This window comes from Lissotriton helveticus, chromosome 2_1 (assembly GCF_964261635.1).
Source record: "Lissotriton helveticus chromosome 2_1, aLisHel1.1, whole genome shotgun sequence".
In the NCBI taxonomy this organism is placed as follows: domain Eukaryota; kingdom Metazoa; phylum Chordata; class Amphibia; order Caudata; family Salamandridae; genus Lissotriton; species Lissotriton helveticus.
The window spans coordinates 1,263,133,093-1,263,153,618 of NC_136059.1; positions in this window are offsets into that span (position 1 = coordinate 1,263,133,093).

Consider the following 20,526-nt stretch of genomic DNA (forward strand, 5'->3'; position numbering starts at 1 on the left):
AGACCTCTGATGCTCGGTGAAACCTGAAAAGTATGATTTGGAGTTCTGAAACGAAGATGTAAGAGTTGTAGTTGCTCTTAAAGCTAGTCCAATTTTAGCGCTCTTTTATTTTGACGATGCAAATAACCTATTTTTGCTTCACTGAACATAGAAACTCAAACCAACAAAAAGTAAATGACCCAGGGATCCTTCTGGCCTCGCTAGGTGGCTGTATTTAAATTTCTTCTTTTTATTTAAGGTCAGGCACGTCGGATTGCGATCGGGAGGCAAACAGCCTCGCTGGGAGGCTTTACAATTTGGATTCAGAAGCAGTTGCCCTTCAGGAGTCACACAGACTCTCTGGGACACTTTTTCAATCCTTGTGCTTTGTCTTGCAGGTCGACGGCAGATTGAACCAAAGCGGCTGCTGGAATTTCGGATTCCGAAGCAGGGTCTCTTTGGGAGACACACAGCCTCGCTTGGAGGCTTCACAATCCTTGTGCTTTGTGTTACAGGTCGGCGCCAGAATTGATCTGAAGCTGATGGTGGAATTCCTTAACTTCGCTGTGAGCTTTCACTTGAGCTGATCTTAGTTTTCGGCGGGAACAGCGCCGCAGCAGAGCGATCAGGGGCATTTGCCATCGGCAGTTTGGGGGGACAGGACTAGGTTTCCTAAGGGTATTGGGACCTCTTCAGCTTCGCTAGGAGGCCTCACCTTTTCCTCCTTTGTTCTTTCCAGAGTGGGAGCCTCGGCGGGCATCTAAATCGACGGAGTGAGCCACAGCGCCAGTAGGGGGCAATACCATCAGCATTGGGCAGCCAGGTGCAGCGTGGGCCGCTGCCTCGGACTCAGAAGGCACAGCAGCGCCTCAGCCTCGCTGGAAGGCTTCACTTGATCTGTTTTCTGTTTTTTAGGCAAACAATCAGCGAGTGGGACGGCGCGGAGCACAGGGTTGCGTCAGACAAGAGCAGCTGGAGTGCAGCTATAGCGACCTACAGCTGAGCAGCAGCGTGGGTTTTTGGACGGCTTCTTCTTGGATCATCAGCACATCGGGTGCCTTAAGGGGACACGGACAGGCCTGCATTCCAGCGCTTCCAGGAGCCACGAGGGTTTGAGTAATACTCACCTGACCCATTAGATTAGCAGGGGGTGTGACTCTGGTTGCGTGGGGGCTTGTGGACGGTCGTGTACCCCCTACGAATTGCAAGGTAAGGGCCTGGGCAGTATCCCAGACAGCGATGTGTTGTGGGGTGTGTTAGTGTAGGCTGCTCCAAGGGTGCCTTTTAACTGTGGGGGGCACTGTTAAGTTGGTGTAGTTGGTTACACATTCCTTACACAAGTGTTTTAAGCATTTTGCTGTTTGAAAAGGTGCTATGGCCAGTAAAGCAATGCGGGGCGAACAGCACTCTCGCATGGAGAATCTGATGGAGGCAATGATGCGTAAAACGGTTTATATGGAGGATAGATTAAAAAAGGTTGAGGAAATGGGACAGGCCATTGCGGACCTTAGAGAGAAAGTTGATGGGCACGAGGAGGTTGAAGACATGCCCAGATGGTCCACTGTGGTACCCAAGGCAGCATTCCCTCCCCTTCCCTAAAAAAGTATAGCTAAAAAAGAGGGGCCACCGAGGGGTGAAGGGGCAAATGGCCCCATTGAGCTGGTGGCCCCTCTGCCAGTCCCCCAGACAAGTGGGGATGAGGGTGATCCAGGGTCATCGGGGGTAGTGACCAACCAGGCAGTGGTGGGAGTGTTCCTCCAGTACATAAAGGGGGTCAGCCGGGAATGATGGGCAGAAACCCGCAGGCACAAGTTGCCCCTATGGGGGGGCCCCATGGGCGTTTCTCCAGTCCCTCAAACTTGGTATCCAGGTTAGCAGCGGTTCTCCCTTGGCTGGGACAGGTTGGGAACTGGTCCCCGGCAGCTGGGATGTCTGGCAGTGGGGGGACTTACTTGATAAACACAGGCAAATGGAGGTTCAGTTGGACGGGGCATCGGGGTGTACTCCAGGGGAAGGGCAGATAGCTCCAACCCCTGTCACTCCATTGGGTGAGGCAACCCCTGTTGGGGCCAGCAAAGAAATGCCGGCAAGCAGCTTAGGTGTGGACCCTGCAAAACAGAAGCCAGCAGAACCAGCGGTGGCAGCCGCATCAGGTAAGCGGGAGACTTTGCCCGTGTTAGGGGTCGGGGAAGCACGCACCCCTAGGGAAAAGCTGGCAAGACATGTCACACAGGAAGTGGAAGAGAAGATTTGGAAGGGGAGTTATATCAGTATGTTCTCCTTACTGCTTGATGAAACTGAAATGGAGGAGGCCAAGGAATAGAAAGATTGGATGCTCCTGAGGGAATGGGCAAGTGAATTGCAGAAATATAGGATTGAGGAATCTTTGATTAACTGGGTAAGGGATTTCTCAGTTTACATGGCTGTTATGGCAGGGTATTTCCCCAATTAAGCGGCAGAAATGGCATGTTACCAGAGCAGGATCACTGGGGCACATGACAAATATGGTGGGGTAGGATGGAAGGAATATGATAAAAGCTTCAGCAGAGCTAAGCCCTTGCTTGGGATCATATCGATATGATTTCATGGTTAGACCAATTTGGTTGTGTGTCACAAGACAGGCCAAGGGCCAGTCCTTTCAGTCTTTTCAGTCATTTCTCCCTGCTAGTTCCAGCAGTGGGGGAGGTAAAAAAGGGGCGTGTTGGGGCTTCTACAGGCGCACATGCACTAGGGCTGCAGGCACGTGTAAGTTCAAGAAAGCATGCTCTTTCTGTCCCAGTACATCACATCCTGAATCCTAGTGTTTTAAGAAATCAAAGGACAGAGGGGGAAACAAGCAGGATTGATGATATTTCACTGACTAGAGCACGGTCTACCATTATAACAAATGCATTGATCCCATGGCTAAATAGATACACTTGTCCTTTATCTGCCAGGTTGTTACTGGACGGTTTCAGATATGGTTTTAGGACTCCCGCTACAGATTATGTAGGGACACCCGAGTGCAGGAACCAGCTCTTGTGATGGCCAACCCAAGTGTGGCTGCAACAAAAATAGAGAAAGAACTGCGCCTGGGCAGAGTAGAAGGGCCATTTGAAACCATCCCAGTAAAGAATTTTGTCTGTTGTCCTCTGGGGGTGGTCCTTAAAAAAATCTGGGGAGTTTAGGTTGATTCATAACCTGTCTGTACCTAGGGGGAAATCCTTGAATGATGCTATTGATAATGAGTTGTGCACCATCAAGTACTCATCCTTTGATCAGGCTGTTGAGATGCTCAGGGGTTTGGTCCCTGGCGTTCTGCTGGCAAAGTCAGACATCGAGTCAGCTGTCCGCTTGTTGCCAGTCCATCCTTTAGATTTTCATCTTCTGGGCTTCGAGTTCCAGGGGAATTTCTACATGGATATGTGCATCCCTATGGGTTGCTCGATCTCCTGCGCCTACTTTGAAAACTTCAGTTCATTTTTGGAATAGATTTTTAAACAAGTGACAGGGCACCAGTATGTCTTGCACTACCTCAATGACTTCCTCTTCCTGGGGTCACCAGGCTCCCAGGCGTGTGGTAGGGCACTGCGTGAATTTTTCACACTCATGCACAGTTTTGGGGTCCCATTAACACCAGGGAAGATGGTCGGGCCATCCAAAATAATTGAGTTTCTGGGGATAGAGTTACACTCGACCCAGGGTTGTTCTTGGCTGCCCAAAGACAAGATCACTAAGTTCAGGTCAGCATTGCAGTAGTGCTTGGCTAAAGAGAAGGTTACGCTGCATCAGTTGCAGCAGACAGTGGGTCAGTTGAACTTTGTGTTGCATGTCATCCCTATGGCACGACCATTTTCGCGACTCATCTTGCAAGTCATGTCAGGTCTCAAAGAGAAACACCACCACACAAGGCTGTCTGATGAGGTTAAGCAGGATCTACAGATTTGGATGGCATTCCTGCGTGACTTCAACAAGGATGGTTATATGGCTCGACTCTGCGGGTAGTGAAGGATTTGGCGCTATACTGGGTACTGAGTGGGTGGCACAGCGGTGGCCGGCATGGTGGGTGCACAACCCTGTTGAAAGAAAATATTTTTGTTATGCATGAAATTAAATGTGCAAAGTAGGGCTAAGCATGTCCCAGGGGTGTTAAATCATGCGGCTGATGCACTCTCTCGCTTCAAGATGCAGGTATTCAGGGCACATCTCCTGGCTACGGCAGAGAACCTGCCACCCTTCCCAGAACAACTTTGGCAGATTGATGGCCCCAACTACCAGACCTCCTGGCAGCTAGCCTAGCACCCAGGACCAGGAGGGCATACGAAGGGGCATTTTGGGCGTACTCTACCTTTTTGGGGAAAGAGTGGGGCAGAGGTCGTATGACATGAGGCTGTTCTTTCTTACCTGGGGGCATTGAAAGATGAGTGGTGCTCAGTGGCAGCAGCAAGGCGGCGTGTAGCAGCAATCACTTTCTTCGCGCAAGCATAGGGTAGGGGGGACCCCATGAATATTTTCACAGTCAGGAAAGCTCTGAAGGGATGGCAGCACCTCCAGGGGTCGCAACCGGACCCAAGGCGGCCTATAGGGGTTGATCTCCTGGCATAAATACTTGGGGCTCTTAACCAGATTTGCAACACCGAGGCGGATGCTCTTTTGTTCAGTGCTGCCTTTTCACTGGCATTTTACAGGGCATTTAGAATTGGAGAGCTGGTGTCCAAAAACAAGCAGGGTGGTCTGCAGTTTAGCCATGTTAGGATCCAAGGCGACTCTTTGTTCATATCTATTCAGAGATCTAAGACCAATCAGGAGGTCCACTGGAAGGGGATGGTGCTGCGCCGAGCGCAGGAGAACCTTTGCTGCCCTAGCACCAACCTAGAGGCCTTTCCTAGGCAAAGGCCCCGGAGGACAGGGGGCCATTATTTATTCATGCTGATGGTACCCCACTCAATAGGTTTCAATTTAAAAGGGTGAAGGACATGGCAGTCCAGAAGACAGGTCTGGATCCCAGCAGCTTTGGGACACATTCTTTCAGGATAGAGGCTGCCTCCGAAGCAGTGGCAAGGGGTTTCACCAGAAGCGAGGTGCAGAAGATTGGCAGGTGGTCCTTCAATTGCTATGAGCGCTATGTGCAGCTGCACATGTTATGAGAAATGCACAGACAGATTTCTGATGCTGGGTTTCTTTTCTGCTCATTTTTACAGTTTCTTAAGCCTGTCACGCAGGAGGGAAACTGGCAGCAGCACAGCAGCAACCTGGATCGGCGCAAGAACGGGTGCACGCCCAGGACCAAGAATCACACGTTGTGTGGGTCATTGGTCATTCATATGTGAGACATTTAAGTAACTTTTTCTTTCAGGCAATTATGAGATGAGAACAAGGCAGACCGGTTTTAGGTTATCATTCCATGGGCAGTGGGGACTGCACTTTGGTAAATTCAGGGACTTGTTGTTAGATCTTCTAGACAGGGAAAGGGGCTCACCCCAACAATATTATCTTGCACTTGAGAGGGAACGATCTGGTACACCCGGGTAGAAGGGGGCTGGTTGAAACACTAATCACTGAAGTGGGTTGGTTGGCACGGCTATGTCCGGGCTCCTGGTTTGATCGCAGATGGTGCCGAGATTCCAATGGTGGGGGGAGAGTCTGTGAGGGCATTGAACCACTCAGTGAAAAGAATTATTAACAAAATGGCGAGGTTACTCGGGGATCCACATTTACAGACGATTGCCCATGGGTGCATCAGTGGGGAGCCGTGCTTCTTAAAAGACGGCGTCCAGTTGTCCAAATTGGGTAACGAAATCTTCACGGAGAATCTACTGGCTTGGTTAGTTGGGTATATGGACAGGGCATGACATTTCAGTGAGGAATTGGCGGGGGCCTGATTGTCGGCAACTATGCAGGCCTGTGGCGGTAAGGTCATGATTGGTGAGCATTAAATTTAAGGTCCTTAGAGGGTGGCGCCATTCTTGAATGGGGTCGCCCAAGGGGGAGGGACAAGTGGTCTCTCATGGAACTCCAGGGGCAGTTACAGCCGTTTGGCAGGAATGGTGTGGGGGGAGCTATGCTTTCCAGTAGGCTGGTTGGCCACCCGCAAACGCATAAGGGCGCAAGTAAATAGTGCATAACTGCAAGGGCCCCTTATGGAGTTAATCTGCGGGGCGTATGGGGGTCTGGGGGGGGGGGAGTACCCTCCCGGTGAATGGAACCACTGCTCATGTGCACTCCGGTTGGAGTGCGGGCATAGTTTTGATCTGGATCTGGCTTCAGTCATTGACCTTGCCGTAGGCTCAGAATAGGGATACTCAGAAAGATAAAACGTTATTTGATTATGGAATGTTTAGATTCAGATGTAATGCAATCGACTTTCTGCGTATTATGAAAAATTGTAAAAAATTGTTTTGATTATACATTTTTTAATAAATACAGGCTGGGCTTAACGACCCTTGTGATAAATGATTTACCACACTAGGAGTAAATGGAAGGCAGGCAATTTTGGGGCACCAGTAAGAGGGGCCCTCTAGTAGGGGTTGTAGTCATAGGAAGAGGGGGTCTAGGCCATACCTGACCATACAGCAAGGCAGGGGCCGGCATCGAACATGCCGCATGTATGGCGGTCATGCCGGCCCCCAATGACAAGACAGGGAGGCGGGCCCGTCGCGCGCAATCGTGATGCGGTGGGCGTGCCTCAGTGGGGATTGGTTTGTCCGGCTCAAGCCTCGGAAGTGATAATGATCACTTCCGGGCGCGCGTCGCCCAAACGCCAGGGTCCGAGTAGAACCAGCTCCTGGCTGAATCCAGAGCAGAATAAAAGGCTGTGGAGCGGCAAAGATGGCCTCTTTGCTCGCCGCTCCCACAGCCTACTCACGGATCATCCCAGCCTTGCTAGGAGGCTGTATTGAAATTAACCTCCATCCCCTAAAGCAAGGTTTTCCAAGATTTGTATTGCTGTGGTTTTTCTTTTCAGATTGATTTGGTTGTGTTCATCATGTGTATTGTTGTCAGGTAGTTTTTTTTCTTTTACATGAAATGTTTATTGTCGTATTTATAGTGCTATTCCTTGGTCAGCGGTAAGGTCATGATTGGTGAGCATTAAATTGAAGGTCCTTAGAGGGCGGCGCCATGCTTGAATGGGGTCGCCCAAGGGGGAGGGACAAGTGGTCTCTCACGGAACTCCAGGGGCAGTTACAGCCAGTTGGAAGGGTGCGGGGGGGCTACGCTTTCCCCTGCCACCCTGCACGCGCAGAAGGGCGCAAGTAAACAGCGCATAACTACAAGGGTCCCTTATGGAGTTAATCGGCCGGGTGTAAGGGGTACTCGGGGGTGAAGTACCCTCCCGGTGAATGTGCACCCTGTGCATGCGCACTCCGGTTGGAGTGCAGGCATAGTTTTGATCAGGATTTGGGGCCAGTCATTGACCTTGCCATAGGCTCAAAATAGGGATACACAGAAAGATAAAACATTATTTGATTATGGAATGTTTAGATTCAGATAGGAATTCTATGTATTAGAGATATGTTAAGGTTAGCAAACCTGACATATGTACCTATCAATGTAATCAATGTAATGCAATAACAATTGTGCATATTATGAAATCTATACTACTATTATAAAGAGAGAACTTTGAACCTTTGAGGCGGGTAAACTCAGGAACCACAGCACCAATCCAAAAACCCGATACATCATTGTAATTGTCAGGGTCTGCAGATGGACATAGGCTATATAAAAAAATAAAATATACGTTCTTTAAAATATTTACGATTAAAAAAAAAGTAGTCCCTTGGAAGTAGCGCCGGCCGCAGATTGCTCTGAAAGCTGTCAAGGAGGGAGCAGTGAAATGGATACAAATAAACGTGCTGATCTGAAATTCGTGTGGCTTTGATTTAATTTGGGGCTTCCTGTTTAGACTTTATGGATATCGGCTGTTTGCCCAGTCGAGAAGCGAGGCCCACCTTACGAAGGGTTCATGCAGGCTCTGAGAAGGGGCTTGCAAAGACGGAACGAAGACAAGAGCAGCTCCAATGCAGGTGCTGCTGCCTTGAGCACCACCTGCATTGGAGAGGTGTGGCGCCACGGCCAGGGCGACTGACGCTGGAATCTGGGGATCAGGGTTCGATCCCCGGCTCCGGCGGCAGGTTAGCCCAGCATCATGTGACTCTGGGCAATAGCGCGCTTAATCTTCCCGACGGCCCCCAGCGCCTAGAGACCCTTACGGGTGATTGTGCGCTTTACAAATGTGGATTAAAATTAAATTGAGCACGAATTCACTGCTGCAAAGCGCAATCTAAGGGCTTACAGCGCTTTACTTTACTCCACTTGGTGAATTCTTGGTTCAAATTGCAAGGACTGTTGAGTGGCCCCACTGTGGGAAGAGGGCCAGCGTACTACAAGGCACAGAAGGCTTTGCGATTTAGCCACGCCCACTGTGGCAGGTGCCACTGATTATATGAGCAGACGCGGCCAAAAACTGCTCTTCCAGCCCTTCGTGAACAATGCCTCTGAAGAAAGGATTATTTCCTGAAACGCGTCAGGCTTTACATGTTCAAAGATTGCTCTGAAAGCTGTCAAGGAGGGAGCAGTGAAATGGATGCAAATAAACGTGCTGATCTGAACTTCGTGTGGCTTTGCTTTAATTTCGGGCTTCCTGTTTAGACTTTATATATATATATATATATATATATATATATATATATATATATACTACTATTATAAAGAGAGAACTTTGAACCTTTGAGGCGGGTAAACTCAGGAACCACAGCACCAATCCAAACACCCGATACATCGTTGTAATTGTCAGGGTCTGCAGATGGACATAGGCTATATAAAAAAATAAAATATACGTTCTTTAAAATATTTATGATTTTTAAAAAAGTAGTCCCTTGGAAGTAGCGCCGGCCGCGACGTGCGTGCTGACATCAGGAGCGCGGGGAGGAGCGGCGTACAGGAGCGCGAGAAGAAGCGGCGGACATGAGAGCGGGGAGGAGCGGCGGACAGGCGGCGTGGAGCGGTGAGGAGCGGCGGACAGGCGGTGGGGAGCGGCGGACAGGTGGGGAGGAGCGGCGGCTGAGGTAGGTGAAGCGACCCGTGTTCGGCTCATTGGGGGCCTTGAAAGTGGCGGGTGCGCTCCCGGGAACCCACGGACAACGTCGGGGCGGGCGGGGGTCCTGAAGCCAGAGACAACGTCGGGGCGGGCGGGGGCCCAGAAGCCTGATTGCTCCCGGACAACGTCGGGACGGGCTGCTAGTATTTAATAAATACGGCCTGGGTTTCATGACCCCTGATCCAAAAATCCCATGTGATAAATGATTTGCGCACTAGGAGTAAATTTGAGGCAGGCAATTTTGGGGCACCAGTAAGAGGGGCCCTGTAGTAGGGGTTGTAGTCATAGGTGGAGGGGGTCTAGGCAGTACCTGACCATAAAGATACAGTAGCTAAGGCTGGTAATCACCTGCAACAATTTGATGTAAAGATGTGCTAGATATCTTGCTTTGTGATTTTTAGGTTTCGCCTGCACATTGTTTGCGCTGTCCTTAGGAAATCTTTTGTATTAAATATATCTTAAAAGGGGCTTACATTTTGCCCCCTTGGTTTCATTGCTTTTCATTGGTTCCAGTGTTTGCCACTTACTTTTCATCTGTTAATACTGGCTGTAGCACACTTTATCCTCGTGTTATTCCTCTCATGGGCTTCTCTTATCAGTTTCCAGTCACCGAAGTGCTGTTTTCCTCCGCTTTTCTGGAACTATTTTTTAAAGGTTTTTAGCTGCATAGCATGCATTTAGAGCGTCCATTTTCAGCATCTGGCTCTATGCATTACAAGCTCTCAATGAGGCCCCCCTCTCATATGAACTGCATGTGCCTCGTCAGTTTCATGCTGGCACTTCTCTTATTATTAGGTTTGTCATGCTGACAGCATGACTTTAATATGGCCACGTCTTAGGACGTTTCCTTGTTACTTTGACCCTAGAACTCTATCTGAGTGCGTCTCTTTGCAGTTGCCTCCCCTCTCAGCGTTGCTGTTTGCCCTTCCCCCCTTCCTGCCCTCCGTTGTCTAGCTGTCCCCTCCCTTGTTGTTCGTTGTTCCATCCTTGCTTGTTCTTCACAGTATGGACCTTCTAGTTTTGTTTTTCTGACTTCAGTAATCAGAATGCAGGGCTTGGTGATTTACTCACGCCAGACATGGGACAGACTGGTTCTCTAATCATGTGCTTGTTTTTGCACGAACTAATAATTTCCCCCTCTCTGTCCACAGAGTTTTCAGTTCCCATCCAGAAATGATAACCAAGCCCTCGCTTCGAGACAGGGCTGACTTCGCCCTGAATCAAGTCATTGCAATTTTGCTACAACAAAAAAGTAATCTTTTTCCAGTACAATTGGGTGCGTTGACCTACGAAAAGAGAAGCATCAATATTGTTAAATAATGGGCAGCTTAATTCACGGGCTCCCTGTGAATTGTATTTTTTCTTCTATTGCAACACTGTTTTAAAAAAGGTTAGCACCTATTTTGTTCATGTGTAACTCATGCACAACAGTTTTATGTTGGTTTTGCTGTAAAGTCTCAAAATCCTCAGCTGTCTTTATTTTTGTGATATGGTGGCAAAAACCATTTGTACGACTTTTATGTCATATAAGTATAACTAGCTGTAGAAGTCTCCGTGTAATAAAAGCTAGCAAACATGAGATAGTGCGCATGCTAAATAAATGTGTGTGTACTTGGTAAGAGAAATGGATTTTAGTGTGTTTAATTTTCAAATGAGTTAACATGAAATCTCTTAAGTTGTGTTGTGTATAGTGTTTATCAACGAGCTGTGAAATGTCATCAAAACGAACTTGCGTAATATGAGATAGAGTGTCATTGTTAGAAATGGTGGTCTCTATTTGACAATGGCTTGCACCTTTGTCCAAGTAGGTACCCTTAACCCTAGTGAGGATTAACCCTGGGGTAGTGGGGCTTCGCGAAGCTACGCGAATTGGGCAAAAAACTACGCCCACCCACGCACTTCTCGTAGCCCCACTACGCGCCACCCGCCTTCCTCCCACCCTCCCTAAATGCTTACATTAATATATAAATGAATTATAAAACCACTTACCTTGTCCTGCCGCGTCCCCGGGGCTCCCGCTCGTCATTGCGCCGCCGGCATGCGTGTCTTGAATACTAAAGCGCATGTGCGGCCGCCCGCGCATGCGCATTTCTCGTGAGATCTAGTATCTAAGACGGCGGCGCCGGCGGCGCGATGACGAGCGGGAGACCCGGGGACGCGGCGGACAAGGTAAGTGGTTTTATAATTCATTTATATATTAATGTAAGCATTTAGGGAGGGCGGGAGGGAGGTGGGTGGCGGGCAACTTCGTGTTTCCTGCTTCGCCTAGTTTGCAAAGGGCGAAGTAGGCAACACTACGACCACTTCGTGGTTAGTGAGGATGGGAAGGAAACACTTCTAAAGTAACCCCTGCTCACTCCCGTGGTAGCTTAGCATGAGCAGACAGGCTTTTCACAGAGACAGTGTGTAAAGTATTTGTGCACACATACAGTAATACAGTGAAAACACTACAAATGGACAAAACACAAGTTTAGAAAAATAATTAAGTAATCTTTATCTAAACCAAACAAGAGCAAAATGACAAAAATCCAACATACAATAATCAAAATATGATTTTAGAAAGTAGAAACAGTTCTCTCCATAGCAAAATATAGGTGCGACCCTTTCAATACAAAGTACCTTGTATGAATCAAAATCATGAACAAAAACAGGCACAGGGAAGGTGATGGGTTGGTTCCTTATGCCCAGGGAAGGTGATGCGTCTGTTCCTTACTCAAGAGGAGGTGATGCATCGGTTTCTTACTGCCACGCAGGGGAGGAGATGCATCTGTTCCTTACTGGAGAAAAGTTGATGCATCGGTTTCTTACTGTGCGGGGAGGTGATGCATCAGTTTCTTCCAGCGGCCCCAGGGTTGTTGTAGATCTGGATGCCCTGTGATGTGTGGGGAGTCGAGGGTACGTCGGTCCTCGATGCAGCAGCGGTGGCACCGCCGCTGCATTGATCTCTCTAGCCGTGGTCCCGCGATGTGTTGGTTCTTGCAGTCGCACAGCAAGACTTGTTTTGGAATCGGTGCAGTAATCTCACACTTCGGTGATCGGTGCATGAGATTTGGCATACAGTGATTTCTTCAGCCACGGGCAGGCGCTGCATCGGTTTCTTCAGTGGCACAGCGGCGATGCGGCTGAAACAGGTGCGGATGCATCACACTTCTTTAGTTGCCTCTCTTTTGCCAGCTAACAGCAGCAGGAACAACCTCCAGAGGCCCAACACAGTAACAGGCATCTCTTCTGAGGCCGGAACTCCCAGCCAGAAGTACAGTGGGGCTGGTGGTGAAGTCTCTGTGTCCCTGAGGCTTCAGCACATGAGGCAAGCTCTACTTCAAGCCTTTGGAGATATTCTTCAAGCATTATACACAGCACACAGCAAAGTCTTTGTCCTCTCCTTGTCAGAAAAGGTCAGTGCAGGCCAACCCCAGACAGCACACAGCAAAAGGGGCAGTACGTCTCCTTCATTTTTCCCAGCTCTTCTCCTTGGCAGAGATTCCTCTTGAGTCCAGAAGTATTCTAAAGTTCTGGGGTCTGGGCCCCAATATTTATACAGAATGTTCCTTTGTTCTCTGGTGGCAGAGAGTGTCTGTGCTCAGTCCAAACCAGTGCTGTCCTCTCTGGTCCAGCTTCCTGGCAAGAGGTGGAGACAGCATTGTGTAAGGCAGACCAGGCCTATTTAGGTGCGGGGAAATCTCCTCCCACTACTCTAAATGCAGCTCACGTCTATTGAGCCTAACCCTGATTCATTCAGGAAAGGCAGGAAACACATCACCCCCAGTGGCTGTCTGAAAGAATGCACATACCCAGCACCTGTACCTCCAAAGCCAGATAATGAATCCACAAACCAGCAGAGGCACCAAGGATGGCTAAGCAAAGAAATACCCACTTTCCAAAAGTGGTATTTTCAAATGCGCAATATAAAAATCATCTTTACCAAAATATGGAATTTCATATTCTGAGTTCAGGCATACTAAACTCCAACTTTCCACCTTGTCCCAATGGGAAGTTATACTTATAAGATGTCATCAATAAACTCCCATTTTATCATATGGGACAGATAACCTTTCCATAGTGGAAAACGAATTACACTGTAGTTCACTATCAGGACATGTCACACACACCAGGAAATGTACCACCTTTCACATACACTGCACCCTGCCCACAGGGGTACCTTAGGCCTACCTTACGGGTGACTCACATGTAATAAATGGGAAGGTTAGGGCCTGGCAAGTGGGTGCACTTGCCAGCCTCAGCTCATTCAGTGCCCCGACCACAGCAAAAGCCTCACGCTCAATTGCACTCCACCTTTGTTCAAGGGGAAGTAACCTTCTACCAATGGAGGTTTCCTTTTAGAAGTTGGACACCTTGAGTACGGGGGCTGTGCATGCGGCAGATTTCAGGGCTTCAAAAGCTTTCTGACAGGTGTCAGTCCAGTTCACCTTCTTGGCTTGCTTTCTGGAAGTCAAAGTCAACTCAGTCAATGGGGCAACAATGGTGCCATACCCCTTGACAAACCTCCTGTAATAACCGGTGAGGCCTAAGAAGGGTCTCATCTCTGTCTGTGTCTTGGGGGAGTTCCAAGCCAGAATGGTATCAATCTTAGGCTGTGAGGGCACCACCTGGCCGTTTCCTACCTGGTGCCCTAAGTACACCACTGATCCCTGCCTGTGTTGTGTAGCATTTTAGGATCCAAGCGTAATTTACTGATTCAGGCCCTTATATAGGTATAATTCACATTGCCCTTATATAGACATAGAAATCATACCCATATTTAGACATACCCCATCCAGTCCAAATATAGGCATGGTTACTTCCATTAGTTCTAAAAAGCCACAACGATTTCTTGAAAAACTCCGCTTCAGCAGTCAGGGACATCCCCTTGCTTGAATATTGATTTGTCCTAGAAATCATGGAGTTTTCGAAGAACTACCATTCCCTTGGGGTTCTTTGATGACGGTATTATGTCCGACTTTACGTCAAACTAGGCACCTTCAAGGTATAAATATGCCTACACTTGCCCTAGCAAACACACAGTGGTTCGGAGCAGCTCGACTATCTACTTACCCGATGCAGCTCGCTACAGCAAGTGCCGAAGGAAGCCGACCCTCCAGCTGACGCACTGATCGAGAAGCTGTCTTTTCTCTCGCTGAGAATCCAGCTCCAGTGTTTCCAAGCTCCCCTCGCGGGGTGTTGGAAAATTGAGTCCTGAAACAGAGATACCAGACCTCCTTCATTCTAAAACCAAGGTACGGAGCTGATTAGACCCTAAGAGAAATCTTGGTTGGATTCTTGGCAAAAAAACAAAATCTATGCTACACCTCACTTACTTCTTCCCTCGTACTAGACTTAGGTTAGGTACACTGGGGTAGGCGTATTTTAGAAGCACCAGTTGAGTACTTTTAGCCTTTGTTATTTATGTATGTATTTATCTATGGTCTAAGAAACCATACAATGTTTTACAGTATTATTTTATAATACTCTTCTTACTGTACGCATTATACTTTGCAACCAGTATTACGATTGTAGCAGTTCACTTTACCTGCATGAGAAGGAAGATTGTTCAATAAACCCTTTAATTGAAAACGCCCATATTTCTATGTCTCTGCACCTCTGATGAAACAAAGCATTCACGATTGACTGTGTAAATTACCTATCTATTGTTTTCACGACTCTCAAAATCATTTTTATCTTGGGGAAACAAAGTTGTCATGTTTATGCGGTTGTCAGAAACAAATCCCTTCTTGTTTATTCGAGAAAGTTTCTAGCAACCTCTGAGCTAGCTGGCACTCACAATTAAGTCGAATATATTCGATAGAGACCTAGTCGACATAAGCCCTACATCAAATCTATAGGATATGTTATTCCAATGCGCAGAGCCTATTGGGAATATAGGAACTACACTACATGGCGCCCAACGTTTGGTAAGGCACTAATTTAATGCTAGTTACTAGAGTAGACTTCAGCAGTGGTAGGAGGGAAGTCTTGAGGAACCTTATTTTCTCAATAAGACATTTCCCTATCCTTTTCTTATTTTTAATCCTGATAAGGGTATCAAATTGGGTTTAATAAAGTAATTATTTCTACTGGCACCCTTAATCAGTTTTAATCACAGCCTTACTGCACTTTCTTGTCGCACTATCTGTTTATCCACGAGGTGTTCACTGCACGTTCTATTACTCATGTGTGTTATTCGTTGTACGTATTGACTTATTTTGTTGTACGTCTCGTAGTGTGGAATTTATAATTTTTTTCCCCCTCCCTAATGCTCCGCCCTGGATGTGGCTACACCAGGGCGTCTGTAGCAGGCCCTATGATGAAGCATGTCACATACCTCGGTATGTGAGTGAGGGCAGTTTTTCCAAATTGGAGAATTTTCCTTTGTTGTTGTGAACTCTATATACCCCTTGCGTGGGATCATTTGGTTTGCTCTAGGGGGCCTGGGGTATTGGAGTTTAAACAGTTTTGGCCCTCCCCCCTCTTGTGTGTTGATGAGTTACTAGAGTAACTCAGTTGTGCTTTTCACAGAGACCCCTTTTTCCCTTAAAATACTTCAATAGACATCTGGAGTGGGTAAAAGGATAAAATATCCGCCATAACTGAGTATGACAAAAATCCTATGTATTAGTTTTTGGTTTGTTCAACATTGAAGGATACAGTGTTCCAAAATATTCTGCCCCTTATCTTTGTTTCCTTGAAACTTGCTCTGCAAACTTTCATTGAACAATGTTGCTTAATGGCAATAACGCGACCGATGTGGCTGCAGCAACTGCAAACCAACCGGGTTTAAACATTACAGATTTCCAAGAAACCAACCCGGTTGCTATAATCATCCTGGAAAACCTATGTAACACCATCGCTATGAAGCTTATAACAAATGGCCTATCACCTAGAGGTGGTAGGGTAATTTTTGTCATAGAGGCACATGAATATCGACAGACAGAGGTATTCTATTGATGGATAGTCTTCCCTGAAGCAAATGCAGTCCAACGGAATACATTCCTTTTCGAGGACATTGAAATTCCACTACCTTACCAAGAGCATCAGCTCTGGTTTAAAGGCGCCCTACAACATCAGAATCACATTACCAGGCTCGGTCGACTAGGTAGACCAGGAGCAACATGGCCGGTACTAGCCAGCTATACACCACACCCTGCCATTGAAGAAATGTCAGGTGCAGAACTATTAGTTCAACTAAAACAAAAATACATAGACAATTGGTTCAATATGTCATGTGGACTCTAACAGTCCAACCTCCTATTAGGATTCCACAACAAACCCCCCACCAGGGGAACACAAAAAAATCCCACCACAGACTATACAATCAGTCATTGGAAAATTACCCGCAAAATGGAAACAAATCCCATTCTGCATAGCTCAAAAAATTACTCAAATCGAGGCAGTATTTCCTGACAGTACACCTCATGAGAAACACAGGATTTTAACAATCTGTTTACCAATGGGGATCGCTGCACACCTGGAGGACTGCGACACTTGGGGTACAGTCTTTGCTGCAATCTACACAAAAGCATATGGTGTTCCGTCTATGGCGGTGATACCAGAAGTCCAGAAACAAATTCAAAATGAATACGGGGCAGAGCCTGATTTAAATCTGGGTATGAAATTACTGAAAGATTTCAAACAGGTATCAGCTATAATATTAGCTAATATTAAAGGTGAAGCAGCATCTGTGGCGATTTGCCAAAAAATAAGGGAAACTAATATAACTGAGCAATCATATGAACTGGCCAGAATAATTGAAAAATCCTATGAAGAACTAGGTAGAGATAGTTTGGGTGGGAAACCAGTTAATCCCTAACTAACTGAAAGTCCTGAAAAGGTCTTTATTAAAAACACTCTCACTGTTCCTAAAAAGAAGTGGGAGAATACTAAACAAACTTCTAATGAGAAACGTACTCAGTCCCGAGGAAGGTCTCCTCAAAAGGAGCCCTCTGAAAAGAGATATAACCTCAGGAACAGGGATAATTTGAGAAAACCTGATAGATATCAAGATACTGATACACGTTCCTCTCGTACCTTTCAGACTTCCGCACAGAAATTGGCAAGAAGAGGACGGTCAGAACACAAGGAAGAACGCGTGAAGTCCAAAGACGATCAACAAGTTCCAAAAAATAGGAAAGCCCAATTCACCAAAAAGAAGGTAGCAGGTCTAAAAATCAGACATGCCGAGGATCTTGAGGACATAACTCAAGAACGGGGAGTGGGCCCAGACAATGCTGGACAGCGCAGCAGAAGTCACTATAGCTCGCAAGATCTTGAAGGATCATCTAGAGACAGTGGACTTTAATGAGTACATTCAAGTTGAAACAGCTGACACCAGGGTTAGCCTACCCCATAAGTTATATGAAGTAACGCTCCGGATGGAGGAGGACATAACTAGGAAAATAAGAACACTCTTTTGGGAGAAGCTCTCTAAGGGTTATGACATTCTTCTAGCTGAAAAAGACTGGCCACCAAAATTTGTCAGGGAGAGCCCACGTGGCAAAGACATCATTATGCCAGCCTTCTCCAATCATATTCCAAGTCATAAAAATACATCTATGCCAGAAAATGGGATGTAGCCCAGGCTCCAGCATTATATAAATATCATGTAGGATGGGATGAGGATTCCCCTCACCATAAAATCCAGTTAAAAACTCAACCAACTGCACAGAGGCATTATCCAGTTAAGCAAGAAGCTAAAAAATAGGTCAAGGAGATCTTAGATCAAATTGAATACCAAGGGGTGATTGAAACATGCACCTCGTCCATGAATAATCCTTTGTTTCCTGTCTCCAAACCAGACAATACATATCGTCTAGTTTTGGTCTACAGACATTTAAACTCTTGTTGCAAAACCTCAAAATGCACACAGTGCAGCACTGATGAATAACATAGTGCACAAAAAATATAAAACAACATTAGCTATTTCTAACGGTTTCTTCTGTCAAAACATTGCACCTGAAAGCAGGAACTTGACTGCTTTCTCAATTATGGGGACACAGCGTCACTTCATCATCTCCCCGAGGGATTCAATAATAGTCCGGGGTTATTTTCAGCCAGAGTAACGGAGTTACTACAAATGTATGATGATGAGGCATTATCTTATGTCGATGACATCTATCTAACAGACGATGACTTGGACAGGCACTTAAACAGAGTGAATACCATTATATTTGGATTCGCCACTGAAGGGTATAAATTCAACTTTAAGAAATCAAGAATTGCCCACCTCAAGGTCCTTTTTCTAGGGTACGAGTTATCAAGTGAAGGCAAAAGCCTGGCAGCCAACTTTTTAGAAAAGTGCGTGCTGCTCCAACCTCTAAAAACGCTGAAAAACTTACAGTCAATTCTAGGTTTCCTGAATTTCAGAAAAACTTACATTCTAAACTACAAATAAAAGGGTTAAACCTCTCTATGAATTAATCAAACCTGATTTTAAAACTACTAATTGGACTCAAAAACACACAGAAATGTTGTGTTCAGTGCAAACAGACATGTTAGCAACATCACATTTACAGACAAGCGTAAATATACGCAATCTCGTAATCAGAATAATCCCAGGAAGATGCAGATTCACGTACTTAACTTTTAATGAAGGTAAAAAAGTACCAATTGCTTACAAATCACACTTGTTCACTCAAGCTGAAATGAAATTCACTTCAACAGAAAAAATTCTGACAGCGGTTCAAACTGCAGTAGCAAAAGAGAGAGCTCTCGCACACGGTAAACACACAATGGTTGTTACTCATGTACCTGCCTTAGAGGCAGTGACAAAAGCAAGCATTCCGAATGCAAAGGCTTTCCATCCAAGATGGATACAATTGGTTAACTCTCTTGCTGCAACAGACTTGAATAAGTTTTTGACCCCTACTTGAAAACTCAAGAATTTCTACAATACGAACAAGAATGTCCTCTGCCCGCTGATATTCTGCCTCTGGAACAGTATGAATGTATAATATATACAGACGGATGAGCACAGCCTGCAATTGGGGGTAAACAAGCTTATAGTGCTGTGTGCGCGATTGTTAAAGGTTGCTGACGCAATGGTAAATTCCGACCTATGGTCACAAAAACACAATCTCTCGCAGACTGTACAGCTGAGCGAGCTGAACTGTAGGCTTTCAAGATGGCGCTTGAAAATACTGATCGCGAATTCCCCACACTCATAGTGTGCGATTCGTATTACTGCGTGCAATCTTACAATGAATACTTTCAGAACTGGGTTCAAAATGGTTTTAAAGATGCAAAAGGTGGAACAATCAAGCATAAGTTGCTTTGGGAACAAGTAGTTCTATTACAGAAAGAACTACAAAAGACTCACATGATCCATACACTGAGTCATCAGCATGATGGCGTTCACATTGAAGGGAATTCATTGGCTGATAAAGCCACGAAGGCAGCTATGCAAACGGCTTCCGTAGCTGCAATTAATTGTTCTAAAACAAAAATAGACAGCGAAATAATGCAGGCTGTCACCGCTTCCAATAAAGACAGCGGTAATACGTTACCAAAAGGCTTTCCACTCAAGTAATCATATATAACTGATGTAAATAATGTTCCTTTTCTTCAAATCCCTTGATTGGGGAATAGAGTAATTCCAAACATGGAACATAGATTAGGACTAATTTTAGCAGCACATGAAGGGCTTGCCTCTGCACATGCAGGTGTTTCCGCCACAGTGTCATTATTAAAACAGAGATACTGGTGGGCACGCATGAGCGCACAGGCCAGAAACTATGTTTTGGAATGTGAAATCTGCCAGAAAATGAAGGTTTTTAACAGTGCAACGCCCGGAGCAGACGCCCCTTTTGATTTCAGATAAACCCTTAGCATGCATTTACCTGGACCACTGTGGTCCCTTACAAAGGGATGGTAACCATAAATATATCATGGTCACAGTGGATTCATGCTCAAGATTCATTTGGATGTGGCCTCAGAGCTGGGCTGACATCCGAACTGTTATAAAAGATTTGCGAGTCTTTATCGGCACATACGCAGTCGGCACGCTACATTCTGACCGGGGTCCTGCATTTAGCTCCAAGGCTTACAAGGAGGCCATGGCTAATCTGGGCGTTGCATTGCAGTATTCAAGTCCATTCCATTCTGAGGGAAATTCTGTAGTGGAAAGAAAAAACCGGGACATAAAGCAATCTATAACAGCTACGGTATTAGGCTCGGGTGACGGGTTGGTCAAACATCTAATAAGTGTCCAACGTAGTTTAAAAAATCTTCCAAGAAATTCTCTGGGTGAAATCACTCCATATGAATTCCTTTTTGGCACTAGATTGCTTGTCCAGGACCTTGATCATCACAATTCAGTGGTGGAACAAAAACCCTTTGATATCAAAGACCGTTTGGCTGTTTTGCAGGACTTAAACGAGAAAAGGAGAAGTCAAAGCAACACAATACAGAAGCCAACGACCACTGAAGGAGAACCACCTGTCCCAGCAAGGCCTGTCTTGAAAAGATTGAGGTTAAAAAGG